This window comes from Mastigoproctus giganteus, chromosome 8 (assembly GCF_048544385.1).
Source record: "Mastigoproctus giganteus isolate SK-2022 chromosome 8, ASM4854438v1, whole genome shotgun sequence".
Taxonomy (NCBI): Eukaryota; Metazoa; Arthropoda; class Arachnida; order Uropygi; family Thelyphonidae; genus Mastigoproctus; species Mastigoproctus giganteus.
Window position 1 is genome coordinate 22,492,676 of NC_143582.1, and position 17,669 is coordinate 22,510,344.

The window sequence follows — 17,669 nt, forward strand, 5'->3', positions numbered from 1 at the left end:
CATAAAAATCGTTTGACTTTTTTATTGGATAAGATTGCACGAGGATGAAACTGACAATTGAAATGACGTAACAATCGTGTGACTTTTTTATTGGATAAAATCGCACGAGGATGAAACTGACAATTGAAGTGACGTAACAATTGTGTGACAACATTTTTAATTCGATAAGATCGCACGAGGATGAAACTGAGAATACAAGTGCCTTAACAATCGTGTGACTTTTTTAATTGGATAATAACGCACGAGGATGAAACTGACAATTGAACTGACGTAACAATCGTGTGAGTTTTTTATTGGATAAGATCACAGGAGGATGAAAGTGACAATTGAAGTGACGTAACAATCGTGACTTTTTTATTGGATAAGATCGCACGAGGATGAAACTGACAATTGAAGTGACAAATGTTGTGTGACAACATTTTTCATTCGATAAGATCGCACGAGGATGAAACCGAGAATACAAGTGACGTAACAATTGTGTGACTCTTTTTATTGGATAAGATCGCACGAGGATGAAACTGATAATAGAAGTGACATAAAAATCGTTTGACTTTTTCATTGGATAAGATTGCACGAGGATGAAACTGACAATTGAAATGACGTAACAATCGTGTGACTTTTTTATTGGATAAGATCACACGAGGATGAAACTGACAATTGAAGTGACGTAACAATCGTGATTTTTTATTGGATGAAATCGCACGAGGATAAAACTGACAATTGAAGTGACATAACAATTGTGTGACAACAGTTTTAATTCGATAAGATCGTACGAGGATGAAACTGAGAATACAAGTGACGTAACAATCGTGTGACTTTTTTTAATTGGATAATAACGCACGAGAATGAAACTGACAATTGAACTGACGTAACAATCGTGTGACTCTTTTATTGGATAAGATCACAGGAGGATGAAAGTGACAATTGAAGTGACGTACCAATCGTGACTTTTTATTGGATAAGATCGCACGAGGATGAAACTGACAATTGAAGTGACGTAACAATTGTGTGACAACATTTTTCATTCGATATGATCTCAAGGATGAAACTGAGAATACAAAGTGACGTAACAATTCGGTGAATTTTTATTGGATAAGATCGCACGAGAATGAAACTGATAATTGAAGTGACATCACAATTTTGTGAGCTAGCAGACGTAATAATTGTATGAACTATCAGACGAATTATGAAGCAACAATTGAAATCTACAAAAGTGGCGATTATTAAATTCCTTTCAAACGTTCGTTCTTCCATCATTATAATATTTTAAAAAATGTTTAAATAAAGCTGAAATGTAGTCCATTGACCGTTGACTTGACCCCCGGTCCTCTTTTCTACCCTCTCCATAGACTAATCACCTTAAAAACCCCACGCGCTTCCTGTTTGACAACAGAGCGCGTTGAGAATCAAACTCCTTATGAATTTGCATCTTCAACCTCAGTAACGCACACAAAAAAACAAACAAACACGTGATGGGTTAGCTGAACAGCCCCCGAACTTTTTTCCCATACATTAGCAGTGATGGCTCATATATCTTATGTAGGTTACCAACGAGCTGTTCGCTGTCACTTAATAGGGCCGGAAGTCAGAGAAAGGGAAGTAGGGGACATTCTAAAGAATCAGTTGAAAAGAAAACCCGATTTAGCAAATCCCTAGGTGTGTGAAATATTATGCACATTATAGCTCCAATGAAACTGAAAGTTTCTTTCTGTGATACTGGAGGGCGCTTTATTAATTGTTACGTAACTGTCCCTAAGACAAGCAACGATCGTTTGGTCCACTTATTACAGTGTTTTTTCCTAAATAAACACCTGGTAAGTAGTTGGGATTGATAGAAAGAAAAAATTAACAGCGTTTTCTACCTCTACGGGCGTTTTAACAAATAAATAGCGTCTTCGTGTATTCCCCGTATGCAGTCCGATGCTGTGACCTCAACCATCGTAGCAGTTCATGACCCTAATTAAAATCGGCCGTAAATCAGCTTTTACAGAGCAGAGGCTGTTCGTATTAGATTGTATCGAAACCAAGGAAGGGTGTGAATTAAAAACGTGACGCGATTATATGAAAGGCTCCCCCCCTAACACAGCGTAAAGGAATGAAGGGGGGAAGGGTGAAAGGGAAAGAGGTTATGCTTGAAGACCGTGCAAAGTGTTTACTGAACGAGTTTTAAGGATTCAAATGGCGATGCTATTCAGTTAATGTTTTTAAATCCAGATGAAAAAAAGAAAAGAAAAGTGTGCTTCTGCGCAAGCGCAGTTTGATATTTCACTTCCGTACATTTCTTATTGTAAATCACCCCCTCGTGACTCGATTGTGTAATCTACATATTGAATATTTTTTAACAGACGCGTTGGCAGACATATTTTCATCCCGCCTGCTGGTATGTGACGCGTTTCCATTGTTGGAAATCGACATCGATGACTGCTCTTAGTACGGATGCCGTAATTGGCCATTATGGCATCCACTTTCGCGTGCTGCTGCTTTGCTTTTATTTCATTGTTTATACAAAGCTCGTCAGCGCAGCATCTCTGACAATCGGCGAATTTAAGACGGGCGCATCCAAGGGTGAACTTAATTCTATCCGAACCTAATTTTGTGGTCGCTCCAATCTGTATTTTTGCTCTTCAACAACCCGTAACAGATGCCAATTGTCATTGTAGGCTTTGCCAACATCAATTGCTACTGGATTGTTATCCAACCAGAGTAACTCGCCGAGTAAGCTGCGCGTGGGCATTAAAACCGTCCCTGGCACATCTAATTATAGACACTGTTGGGCGTAGGCGCCCTCTACGCAGTCGATTTTATTCCTTCGTCTAGCTGATCTCGACCTATTTTTCAACGGGTTCCGGTGATTTCAAATAATACAAGAACCCCGAAGAGGATTTCTACAGGAAGAATCAAACCCCCTAACACCCCTTTTGACTAAATCGCCACATCCACAACAAAATCATCAATGTCTAGTACCTATTTCCACATCATATGGCATTCTAAATGTTAAAAAGCATTGGTGTCCTGATACTTTTTTAACGTGGTGTATATATACGCTATTTTCCGTGTGCTCTTTGTATATACTTATACAATATGTACAGGGTGATCGCAAATAATGTTCACGATTTTAAAAAGTACATTACAAAGATATGGTGAAAGAGCAGTTGTACGCAGGCGCACTGGCAAGACAGATTTCATACTGTCACAGCCACAGGGTCAAAAGTCTTGTAGGATTTTGACTCGTGACATTAAAATATTGATGCGTTTTGTACAGAAAAACTTATATCTTGATGTACACTGCTAGTTTTTCATCCAGCACCACCTTTTAACCCCAAGCTACCACTGCCAACATTAAAAACAGGCATTTGTCAGTGCACATATGCTTAAAGATGACAGAGTGTGGTAGGGGCAGCTTAGGCCCGATCTCAGCACCAATTAAACCCTCATCTATGCAGGTGATGTCTAAATATAAGGCTTCACTCTGACGACGAAGTATAGTGCCCGTTTCCAGTTTTCAACCCGGTTTCCATGACAACAGCGCCTGTTTGTTATCATTAAAGAATTTATCAGTTTTCTCACAGTTACCACGGGGACCCCGTTTGAAATTAAGTACACCTTTTGATTGAAGAAATATAGAACACAAAAAATTGTCACAAATAACAAAATGGACTCGTTTTTCGGGTGGGAACAGGAGGGTGGAGTACCCTATATATTCGCAGACGATTTCCTGATTCGCAAAATATTTATTTTTTCTTTAATTCTTTAAAAATATTCCAAACAATGATTTCTATTCATGGGAACGAGGTTACTTGATTGTTGGTAATAGACGCGTCTGCGACAAATAAACACGAGCCTCGTATCACGCACGCGCGCTGATAATGTATTTTATGTCACTTTCATTGTTCAAAATGCATTCTACGGAAGCCTTCAATAGAAACTGCAAAGAGACTTTAAAAGAATCTTTTGTAGAGATTTATTACATGGCGTCACACCGCGTCTATTGAAAATGTTTTATGGACGACTATAAAACCCCACACGGGGGGGCGCAAAAACGTGTCTTTCACGCCATGATACAAGCTAGTGTTGTGAGCTTGTCGGATGAATAGCTGGTCTCGTGATGGATTATGTGTAGCGTTCGCCTTAAGAACAATTATCCGACTGTGTGGGCCATCTTTTCGCAGCGGGGGGGATGTTTCCACTTGTAAAAAAACAGGGGTGTTCAATGGCACAGCAAATCCCCCTGTCAAATTAAGGAAACTTGTGGTCTCTTTGAAATCATTAGTTCTCTAGGAAGCGTCTGCTGCCTTTGGCCTCAATCCTGATGTGCCTGTCTGCACGTCTGTAACAGAAAATAAGTTTTACCGCGAAATAAGAATTATTTTAAAAATTATAAATGAATTTTATGATTATAACTGGTAGCGACGCCTATTAAGAAATTTTGGAACTAAATCCCTATCTATTAAAAATCGAAAGAAAAATTGACAAAAAAAAAAACTATAATTATCGTAGTTCTCGCTGCCACCTAGTGATAAATTCAGGGACTAAGTTATTAATAATCGTTATAAATATGCATTTAATGATTGAAAATAAATATTCTAACCGCCTACACCGCCACCTAGCGATAAATCTAGGAACTAATTTCACATTCCGAATTTTTTTTTTTTAAATATTTGCAGGTGTTTAAAGATAATTTGAAGGAATCAGAATCAGGATGAGAATTTTCCTAGTTCGCAGCGCCACCTATAGTTTAATTCAGAAACCAAAGATATTAATCGATAATTAAGTTATGAAAGTAATCATTAAGTTAAAAGTTGGAAGTCCACTTAGTTTAAATATCAGCTCCGCCTAGCGATAATTTCTGTTACTAAATTTAAAACTTGGCTTACTATTTAACGTTTAAAGAAGTTGAAAACATTCTATACATCGCAGTGCCATCTGGTGGCAAAAGAAGAGACATTAATATTTGTTTCTATTCGTCAGTTAAGTCGGAAATGCACTTTATCGTTAGGTGGAGCAGCTATCAATAACTAAGTGCGCCACCTAGCGATAAATTCTGGAACTAATTTTATACCGCGATTTTTTTTAAAATAATGAAATTAAATGTGGAATTTGTGTATTCTATTTTTTTTCTATTTTCTTCTTTTTTTTAATATGCGGAAGGATTTGTTAAAGGGACATAATATAATTATTTTTTTTTTAGAAATTTCTACTGGATAAAAACTGAGCCTACAGGATATTATATCTTATCCGGTTGACCTCTTAGCAGTGTAGTGCTGGTATTTGAAAGTACACTTCCCCCTCCAGACAGGTCCCCAAGCCATTATCGGTTTCAATCAATACCTAATTCTTTCCAGTTAAAGATAACATTATGCATCTAGGCTAAGTCGATGTCGTGAAAGAAACCCCACGTTTTGTTTGTATTTACACCCCAAAAGGTTAAAAGCGAGTTTAAAAAAAAAAAACTGGTCTCGAAGTGAACGCTAAAACATTCCGATCTAATTGAGAACTCGGAAATTAGGGTGGTCATTCACCCACGGTTAATAGCTGCAGGGTTAATCGGTAATCTGTAAGCCACTAAGGAATTCAAGTTGTGCTTTAAGTAATTCATCACAACTGACAACACCGGGTTAGAAAAATTGATGTGGATCATGTAATGCGGTACAAATTCATTTTCTGATCATAAATTATCTCGCTGACTCTTAATGGTCTCGGTAGAAGAGCACGCGGACGCTGTTTGACCTCTCCAATTGAACCTGTAACCCAGGCGATGTTGGGGAAGAAAAATATTAGTGTTATCGCTTTAGAAAAATTACAGTTAAAACTCTAAAATATCACACTAACAGCTTTCACCAAGGAAACTTATAGTAGTCCTTTTTGTAGTCAAAGTTGTGTCAGGTACATGCCATAAATGACCCGATTCTTATCTTCTAAAATGAAAAATGGTCGGATTTTATTATCCCTGTGCCTCTATAACTTTTGTTAATGACTGTATAAGTTTAAGATCTATTTTAGCTTATATTAATGGCCACTGTTGAAAATAAAGGTCAAAATTTTTCTTATCGAAAGAAAAATAAAATTTATTCATTAATTTGTGCTCGTGGGAACGAGGCTACTAAGTTATCTTAGTTGAATTCATTATTTAAAATCCATTGTTTAAAGCACGAGGTCGATTTCAACAGATGTTTATTTCCATTGTTGACAGCACGTTTTCAAATAATGAAAAACGCCGTGCATAAACGGGAAACTGAAATGTAAATAGAAACTCTCTTACCGTGGATGAGTTGAGGGTTGAGAAGTTTGATATTTGTTGATATTTGTAAATGAGAAAGAAGAAAAGTTACGTAAAATTGGAAAGAAAGCATTCATCGCCCTTTATTATTCGTGATTACATAACCCTCCTACGAACAACCCCTTGATTGTCCTTTCCCTCCATCAAGGCCGGGTTCTTAATTATACTGTTCGTTCTATCGGGTGTCAACCTTATAAATATATTTGTTAAGTCTGGCCTAGAACATAATCGGGTAGGCGTTGGCTTCAAGTTGTCATTGGGCACAACAGGGGTGGTGTCAGAACCAAAAGCAGCCGATAGGAAAAGAATGAGCAAACATTCGCGTGACTTCCTACCTGTTAGGACAGGATTAATAGTCGAGGGTGATAATAATAGATAATACCGTAATAGGGCGCAGATTTTTTATCAATAGAAAATAAATAGTTTCTTCAGTGGCCATGAATTATCCAAAAACAATCACCTTTTGGATAGAATGAAGAAAATAGCACCGCGATAGATGAACAGACAGATTAGATTAGATAGATAGACAGATGACGCGCATGAAATTCCAAACCTCAATCTCATTCACGATTTATGAAAAATATGTGATATCTGAGCATGCGCGAAGTTGTTTGATCGCAAGAACAGCTTAACTAACTCAGGGCATCGACCGTGTTGGCCCTTAAGAAATAAACCCTTCCTTTTGCACCTTTTGACATCCCCCCCCCTCACCAACTTCGCACAGCAGCGAACATAATAACAGGCTGTACTGAAACATGCGCATTATTGTTTCCGCTGTTGCCAAGGGAACGTGCGCCTGTTTGTTGAAGTGTCCTCACGTTCTTAGGCGAAGAGCAGACGAAGATGATGTATGAGGAGGACAAAGGTTGCTGCGCGTTGTGATGATTCCAAGATGACCTATTAATGAAAGCTCATTTTATAGAAGAATGCCCGAGGGGATTGAAATTCGCCCATTTCCGTGGAAAAATATCAAAACTTACTTTGAAAGTTTATATTTATTTTTTTAATTTGTAATTATTTCTCCAAAAGTTTAATTTATTTTAATTAAACCAGATAATTTTTAGTTTCATTTGGAATTTTCAAAAAATACCTTCTCAAAGTAGTCGTAATGTTTTTATAAAATGGCAACAAATTTTTGTTTTATTGTTAAAGTAGAAAGAAAATTGATATTTTTATATCACTGATTTTCCATGATGTAAATTTCAAATTTTTTAACAATACAAAATGGATTAAAACGTGTACATTTCAACAATACAAAATGGATCAAAACGTGTACATTTCAACAATACAAAATGGATTAAAACAATATAAAATACGACTTCCGTTTCTAAAATACAGAAAAAATACTTCCAATAATCGAAAAATCAAAATATGTATATTTCAACAATGCAAAAGATGTTTTTGGTGTTTGTTTCATCAATATGAAAGAAAAAGGCCTATTTGAACAAAAAAAAATTCATCAGAATCAAAGCATATTTCAACAATATAGCAAAAGACTTTTCTAATTATTTTTCATTAATATGAAAGAAAAATGTCTATTTCAACAATAGAAAAACCAACAGAATCAAAACATGTATATTTCAAAGGCAAATTACGTTTTTGGTGTATGTTTCATTAATATAAAATAAAAAGGTCTATTTTAACAACAGAAAAAATCAATAGAAGCAAACCGTATTTCAAGAATATAGCAAGAGTTGTTTTTGAATTATTTTTCATCAATATGAAATAAAAAGGTCCATTTCAACAATATAAAAATCAAAACATCTACATTTCAACAATAGAAAATATTGACTTCTGTTAATTTTTTGCCTGTAATAATATCAAAAGTCTGTTTGAACAATGTAAAACATGATGTGTGTTGCAACTATAACGTCAGTGGTTACCAGTCGTATTATGTCGTCATTATTGAACAATGGAGATCTACAACAATGAAATAAAGAGGTCTGTTTCAACAATAGAAAAATTCAACAGAATCAAACCGTGTTTCAACAATATAGCAGAGATGTTTTGAATTATTTTTCGTCAATATGAAAGAGAAATGTTTTTTTTTTTTTGCTGAAATAGATTGAGCAATAGAAAAATAAGACTTCCGTTTCTAAAATATAGAAAAAACTTTTTTGGTTTAATTTTTGATCAACATGAGAGAAAACGTTGTTTCGACAACAAAAAATCAACAGAATCAAACCATATTTGAACAATATAGCAGGAGACGTTTTTGAATTATTTTTTCATCGATATGAAAGCCCTATTTGAACAACAGAAAAATCAAGAGGATCAAAACGTGCATTACAACAAGGCAAAAGACGTTTGCGGTGTATGTTTCATCAATATAAAAGATTTATTATTGCAACAATAGAAAAAATCAATCAAACTATGTGTTTCAACAAAATAGCAAGAGTCTTTTTGAATTATTTTTGATAAATATGAAAGAAAAAAGTCTATTTCAACAATAGAAAATCAACAGGACCAAAACATTTCAAGAACGCAAAAGATGTTTTTCGTGTGTTTCGTCAATAGAAAAGAAAAAGGTCCTTGCAACACTAGAAAATCAACACAATCAAACCGTGTTTCAACAAAATAGCAGGAAACGTTTTTGAATTAGTTTTTCATCGATATGAAAGAAAAAGGTCCATTTCAACAATAGAAAAATCAACACGATCAAAATGTACGTTTCAACAATGCAAAGTATGACTTCTGCTACTTTTTCGCCTCTAATAATATCAAAAAAGTCTGTTTCAACAATGTAAAGCATGATGTGCGTTGCAACTATAACGTCAGTGGTCACCAGCTGTATTATGTCGTCATCATCAACAATGAAGACCTAACAGTATTAGAAGCCATCTGTTTTTTTTTAATAATTCAAAATAGAGAGTCGATTTTTTTAACAATAAGCAAACAACGCGGATTTCAGAGCAAGGAATAGGTCCATTTTCGTTCGCTCATTCTGCGAAGCCATGAAAATATCATTTATTATTTTAAGTGCGCAATTGTGAGAGGCGTTTTTGCATCGAGCAGGCAGGAAAGAAAGTTTGGAGAAACCGGTATAACCACACATCTCTTGCAAAGAATCGTACTTATGCCTTATTTGGTATACATCGGAGCAATAAGCGTGGAAAAACAGACGCCTGCTCTACTTCTTCTAATTAGAAATGGGTGACCCTTTTATTCAAAGGGTACTGCTTCGAAAAATCGCCATCACGATCTGGTGTCACTCTTCCAGCTACCCCGTCATTATCGTTCTGGCTCCGTCCCCTCGATACGAAGACCCACCGAAACATATCATCTCACAGCGCGCCTTCATTGCCCACTTCAATCTTTCAATTTCCGCTTTGGACGCAAATATTTCGAGTTATAAACGAAAGTGGGTTCCGATTGACGGGTCACGAGATAATTCAGGCGATTGTCACGTGGTCCGAGTGAAATGTGACATTTGATGGACGACGAACTTGGAGACGTAACAGTATCTGGCATTATTGGCCAAGCAATTATTGCGTAACAACTCACACAGGACAATTCAGATTTTTTTATCTTCTGATTCAGATAAATCAGAAGATAAAAAAAGGTCTATTTCAACAATGTAAAACTTTAACAATGCTAAAATTCGGCATAAAATTAAAAATGACCAATCCGCGCTCTTTTATCTTTATCGTTTTCGACTGTTTCAATAATTTCTGTAAATTGGCATTTAGATGGCCAGCGCCATCTGTCGGCGGAATTTATAATGTAGGTTAGGATAGCGTGTCACCGTACCAGACAGAGAGCAGTGTTTACAACCGCTTTATCTACGAGACCTATCAGACCAAGTGCATGCAATTTCAAACGTTTTAAAATTGAATTAGTTTGGGGCCTGTGAACGCCGACTGAGCTTTTGTCGGACGCACTTGAATGTCCCGTCTACGAGGGTAGTGGCACACACGACACGTTAGAATAAAACAAATATCACAGCTGTGGCTGATGATTCTCATAATACGACGCAAAAAAATAACAGATTTTTAATAATAGAAAACAGAACGTCTCGTTCAACAATCCAAGTTGAATAGTATTGCAGATTTCAACAATACAAGCTGAGCACTATTGTTAATTTCAACAAGACAATTTGAATATTATTGCAGGTTTCAATACATATTTTATTGATACCAATGATTTCAACAATACAAGTTGAACGGTATTGTTGATTTCAACAATGCAAGTTGAATATTATAGCAGGTTCAACAATACTAGTTGAACAATACTGTCCATTTCTACAATGCAAGTTGAACGATATTGTCTATTTCAACAATGCAGTTTGAATATTATTGCACATTTGAACAATACAAATTAAACGATACTGTCGATTTCAATAATACATCTGAACAGTATTGTTAATTTCAACAATGCAAGTTTAATAGTTTTGAAGATTTCAACAATGCAAGTTTAATAGTTTTGAAGATTTCAACAATGCAAGTTTAATAGTTTTGAAGATTTCAACAACACAAGGTGAACAGTATTGTTGATTTCAACAATGCATTTGAATATCGTTGCAAGTTTCAAGAATACTAGTTGAACAATACTGTTGATTTCAACAATACGAGTTGAACGATATTGTCTATTTCAACAATACGAGCTGAACAATATTGTTAATTTCAGCAATGCATTTGAATAGTATTGCAGATTTGAACAAGAGAAGTTGAACGATACTGTCGATTTCAACAATACAGACTGAGCAGTATTGTTAATTTCAACAATACGAATTGGGACAGTATTGTCGGTTTCAAAAATTAAACTTGGACAGTATTGATGATTTTAGCAATTAACGTTGAACAGTATTGTTGTTTTCAACAATGCAGATCAAACTGTCGATTTTAACATTGCATTTATGGTCAGATGACAGCAATCTAAAAAGATAGTTGATAGTCAACAATGGCATATAGTGAGAAATTCTTTCTTTGGACATTTTTCAAAGGAAAATAAGGAAATGTTCCAAAATCTCTTCCGTTTCATTTTTTCTTCTTCATTTAGGTCACTCACTCTTCTTCCGAAGCCCACACAGGTCAAAATAAAAAGAAGAAAAGAAAAAGAAAGCTCTCTCCGAACAAAACGCAAAGGAATTTCACCCAAAAGTAATAACATGTGCGTTATCATCAAAGTGACAGCTTTATCAGATAAACTACTGTAGTATTTTGTCTTGTAAGGAAGTAGGGTACTGCGTGTTTCTCTTTCTCTCTTTCTTTCTTTTTTCTATTCGACAGATTATATTTTAAAAACTGACAGCTTAAACTATATTATGCAAAGGAGGTTTCTTGCAGTATTTTCAAATAATAGATGAAGTAATTAAAGAAGTTAGTAATTTACATAAAAATTAACACGCTTTTCCATCAAATTATAACAGCATGGGCAAACACGACACACCATTTATCCCCCTCCGTCTCCTTACAATTCCCACAATTCCCGAAGTCCACTAGCAGAATAAACGCCCCCACAACTAATAATAGAAGCACCCAACAAACAAACAGGGTCATCTGCTTCTGAATATAGAACTGTTATACGAAGACGTCTTTGAGAGCTTCCAGATCGCATTATTGAGAGGGGCAGAGGAGGGGGTGGGGGATGGGGTATTCATGTGCACCCGAGACAATTGAAAGGAGGCTGAAGTATGACCCTCTTGAGGAAGAGAGAGAGAGAGATCACAGAATTATAACAACCCTAATTGTAACGGAACCACTTGGCGTTACCATGACAACCGAATATGTATTGTTGGGCATTATTTATACACTACCAAAAGACGAGAACAGGGGGCAATCTTTTGTTTTATTTTATTTTATTATTTTTTTTTTATTTCCATATTTTTGTTGTTTAATCTTCTTAGCTTCAACAGACCGAATCCGGTCCAGATTTAAAATTAATAATCTAAAATTACTTAAATATAAATTTTCGAACTTCGAACTATTTATAGCCAGAAATATTCTACACAACCGTCGTCTGCTATTTTTTGTTTCCGCATTCTTAATCAGAACTGGTTGTTTTATCATTCATTATTACGTCATTGTCAAACACGCGAAGCGTGCACAGCATAGCAGACGATTTATTGTTTCACTCAGATTGGCGTTTATTGTCCATTTCATTTTGTTTTCGTGCTGAGCACTCGCGCACTCTTTCACGTGCGCCAATCGTTTGGCACATTACGTTGTTTTCACCTTCGTTGACCTCTAAGTGATGTTCATTTCTTTCGAACGCTTTTCAATCTACAATTTCGAAACAATGAAAATCGTGCACGCATGCGCAGTACATTTCAAGAAAGTGCATAAAGTGCTCCAAGTCCGTTTCTCATTAATTAAATCTCTAAATATAAAAACAACATTCTAGTTTTCTGTGTCATTATATTTTTTCTTTCTTTCTTTCTATTTTAACTGCTTATCACGATTAAAAAATAAATTATTGCGCCTATAAATATTATATTTTATCAACTGTCGCGAATTAATGTACTTTGGTTGTCTGTATAAACCTGTTATTTATTTATTTATTTAATTTAACTACTTAAGGGTAGAGACAGTCTCTTAATGGGGGATGTGGAAAGAACATTCATTGAGGTCTAACCCTTGTTGATTATAACTTTCGGTTCTAAATCAAATCTATAAAAAGACAGTAATTTAAGTGATGGAAGACAGAATGATACTTTATGGGGGCATAAGAACCGGGGCTGTATATTACCCTCACTTATAACAACCCTACCTCAAAGGCACGAAATTCCTGACTAAGACCGGCCATAAATTGCAAATACAAAATGTTGCTCAGCAAGTCCATAAAGTTATCCTATGGCCATGTTTGTATTTTTCAAATAATTATAGATAAAGGTGGACAGGTATTGCTCAACCATGTTTTAATATTTGTTCTTTGCCCCTGCAGCGTTACTGCAGGGGCTGTTTCGAAGCAATTTGTTTTGTTTTAATGAAGTTATAGATATCTTTTTAATGAGAGTTGAGTTGTTGGCTGGAAGCAACGCGATCTCGTTATAATGAACTAATTATCAGCCTTGTTTATTACAGTCGTGAACAAATGGGTGAAACTCAAGGTCAAGCGAAGGACTTCCTTAAATTAGGGGTTTTTTGGCCGGAAATACGGTTCACTTGTAGGAAAAAACCTTCGTCTGCCTATAATTATGCGTAATAACAGTACAGTTCTTAATTCTGCACGCTCTCCAGCTTCTCTGACTTTAAAAAGTTAGATGCGCTCTAAATTTTTTTGATTCTGTGTAGTGGAGGATAATTAAGACGTTTGAGTCATGTCCAGGTGTTGGTGAATGAAGGAAACCAGCTATTAAATGATAAGGTGTGTAATCAGTCTCTCTGATGCCACACCGATGACTAAGAGTCATGTGATGTCACGTCCCGCGTTATATATTAAATAAAATTTTGTAATCGTTAACAATAGACATAATTACATTTTTTTCAGTAGCCACAATTTGGGTTAATGTGGCAGAAAGCAATTAATTTATATCGCCACGATCTAAGCTTCCTGCAACTTTTTTTTGTCCACTGCTGTACATTTTCTCTAATAATTTCCCACCGTGTTCCAAATGAATTTCAAAGCCAGTGTTTATTTAGCAGACGACTACCAACACGCATCTTTTTATCGTCTGTTCCACTTTCCCGCCAGATAAAGCGATTTCTGCGTTCAGATAATGCCCCTGTGCATGTGCTCCTGCGTCTGTTTGAGGTGTGGGAGTCCAGATAACCTCCTTCTTCGTATCCTTGCGCTTTTCGGAGAAGATGGATCACATCATTGTGCTGATAGCGAGATCTCAAGGTACTTGCTTCGGGTCTGAACCCGCTTCAACGTGGCTCTCTTTTTTTTATCTTTCGCAATTACCGCACGAATGTCGATAAGTATTTTCGGTAAACCAAACATTTAAGCGGCCAATTATTCGCTATCGTCTGCCACCTTCTCGGGGCAGACGATAGCTGTTTCCATGGTTTCCTGAGGTGGTTTTCTCGAGATGAAACTTTTGGACATGTTTGTTATCGCTTAGAGGACAGGACCCGCGGAATTCGTTTTAGTAGGTCGCTGGGAGGTTGCCGACGACTTTTGTTATCTAGACGAGTCGCACCTTAAGGAGAGAACAACAGCGATCTTGCAGACGCGATAAAGAACAGAAAGAGTAAACGAAAGGTCCCAGAACATGCTTCTAATGTCAACCCGAAATTTTGAAAATAAAAATAATCTCACCAGTTGACAGATTTGTTTTCAAAAACAAATCTGTCAACACACACACAGGCTGTTTCTCCTTACTGCGCATGCGCAAGCACTTTCCACCCAGAAGTTGCCCAAATCACACCTCCGCTGAGTCTTCTAAATGGCATCTACCGCTCCCTTTACCCTTCCCTCCCACCGAATGCATATCCCGTCAACTTCCCTATTAACCCTCTGAGGTCACCCGCACTCCACACCTGAACTCTGCCACATACCTTTCGTCAACCCAACTTCCTACTTTGGTTAACGGCGCTTGTAAGATGACGTCATCGAGTAGCTGGATACGTCACTAACCAGATCGATACAACTGCCCACCCACCCTAATCCTAGTCAGAGTACAGTTATGGGACCTGCTACACCAGCCTTGTTTCTCTTAAATCTTGGACCCTTACAAGGAAACATTGAACAAGGAACTTATCCACACTCATGCTATACGGATTCTCTTAGATGCAATAATTCGTCTCATTTTTGGGATATAAAGTAGTAAATATATGCTGAAGTTCCATATATTTTTTTTACTAATAGGTAGCAAACATTTCTTGGAAGACAATTATTTTGTTTTAATGAAGTCATCCATCTTTACTCACGTGAGTGTCCTGTTGATCATCAACGGATCAGTCAGCTAGGTGGTAAATGACTCTCATCAACAGATTCAATACCATCACTTGCTTATTGGAGGTTTGAAGCGGTGAAACCTATGTTTATTCTTCAGAGCAAAGCTCTCGTACCTCCCATCTCTTCCATCATGCAGTGTGATTGATGAGGTTATGATGAACGAACGTCATGGTAACATCTAATCTTCCTTACATTTCGAGGGTAGCTCTAAAACGGTGTTCGCAGGTCGTCTGCTAGAGAGGCCATCAGTAACTCTTTAGGAGGCTTCCGGATTAGCTAGTGTATAATCTCTCTGCTTCTGCTCTGCCAGATAGTGGCTGGATGGTGCCTAAGTAGTGCGTTTGCTGGAAGCATTGTTGTCCGAATTATTCATTGTGCGATTCCTTTTGCTTCAAAGGTGGAACTTATGCATATTAATAAATCCATCTATGGTTCTTACAACTACGCTAATCTCTTGGAACTCTTTGCAATTTAACTTTCTCCAGTCCAACTTTCTTAACAGTGAGGTAATTTTCCTTGGTGATTTTAATGTTCACAATTCCAGCTGGCTCCCGTTTTCTAGAAACAAGGACCCAGCTGGTTGAGATGTCCAGGGTTTTGAAATTACTAATGACCTCGCACAGATTGTTCATTTACCTACAAGAATACTGGACAATTCTAACCACACAACCAATGCGCTTGATCTTTTTCTCACAAACAACCTCTCTGTCTTCTAACTTCTCCACTAATGCTGGTGTCCCCCAAGGTTCAGTTCTTTCCCCCACTCTTTTCCTCTTGTATATTAATGACCTTCTTGCCTTGACTGGAAATCCTGTCCATAGTTTTGCCGATGATAGCACATTGCATTCCACCTTCCAGTTTGTTGCCCTTCACAAACAGCTTCAAGTTTTCAAATATCCACTACCAATTCCGTAAACTGATCTCCAAGTAATTCTCCAGTGGGCAAAGACAACCTAGTTGATTTCGATCCTTCTAAAACCCTTATATCTTGCAAAAAGGATTCTTCTGATTTTGTCCACTTTTCTGTCAATTGAAATTCTGATTTGATACAGATTACAGGAAGTTTATTGATGACAAAACCTACAGGCGTGCAATCAGTGAACGGTTCTCTTTATGACGCCTACAGGCAACAACAGATATGCAAAGGAAAAGCTGATAAGGTTAAGGGTGTCAGCGAAGTCAAAGGTGACTCAAAGGTCAAGGGAAATAATGTCGCGATGCATTTTCTCCACAATGACTTTTAAACGTTAATTACAAAGCAGAAAGACCACGGGTGGTCGACAACTGGGAGATCCTTTATTGAATGCGGGAAAGGGAGTGGCTGAAGGCTTTGTAGGTCAGAGCAGACGAAATACAATTTTGAAGAGGAGAGGAGGAGGGACATAAGACGCCAATCTTCTTTTCTTTGAGAGTTACTTGTTTTGGAAGAGAAAGCACTTTATATTTGGTCCAAGGGTAAGGGCTTCAAGAGACTTGAAATTCCTTGAAAGGATTTTACTAACTATTGATCTTCCCATAGTAGTATCGCAGTTTTATTAATTAAAATTGTCTTTCTTCGTCCCCTCTGTGTCTGCTTCTCTATGTGGAATTTGAGCAGTTAATGACTTAAATCAAGGTCTGACTGTCCTTTGTGGACAAAGGATGGTCCTAATATAGAAAAGCGGATATCCGGGCATTTTTTCTCATTTATAAGGAAATTATTTATTATTTCTTTGAAATAATTTCGAAAAAGAACGTAATCTGATGACTGGGAGGATTATTTTAAGTTTTCTTTGTGTGCTAATGAGCCAAGAACAAACAGGACCGGATATTTCTCAGAAGCAATCACTGTGGTCAGTGAAGAGTAAAATGACACCATTCTCACTCAGAAACTACATTAATTTAAGAGGTTTATTCTCCATCTTTGAGTTAGCATCTTAAATATCGTGCAATTTTAAATACAGTCAATTAACATCCTTCAAAAAAAGCGCTGTATTTATTTGTATATACAGTAGTGTGAAAAAAAAAGGAGCATCCAATACCTATTAGCTTGTAGAAAAATATGGCGCTCCATATTTTTACAAACGTTCTTGTCTAACAAATGTATTTACATTCTTTGAGACCATGTGGGTGGATGAAAGGGTGTGTAGATTCCCCTTTTCCTAAGACATATTGCTAACATCAAATCCACGATGTCCTTGGTTGTACTGTCTTAGATACAATCTTCAAGTCCTCTGAAATCATCCTTAAAGGGGACTACACCACCGAAATTTCTCCTACCCCTTATAAAACATTAAGAGTGCAGACAGGATACGAATGGTAAGTGCTGTCCAAACCGGTTTCCTCTTGCGAAACCCTCCTGTGCAGAACGCCAACTAATCTTTCGTAGAAGGGAGAAATCCACTGAGGGTGTATTTATGTCGCACGTGGTTTCACGGTTAGATTTCTGGAGCTAATGCGGATGTCTGTCACCCACAAAATACGAATGAAATAAATTTTGGCCTTAATGGTGAGGCGCCACATTTCTCTGGAATGGGGTTAGACCTAATAGAGTCGTCATTTTGGTTCCAAC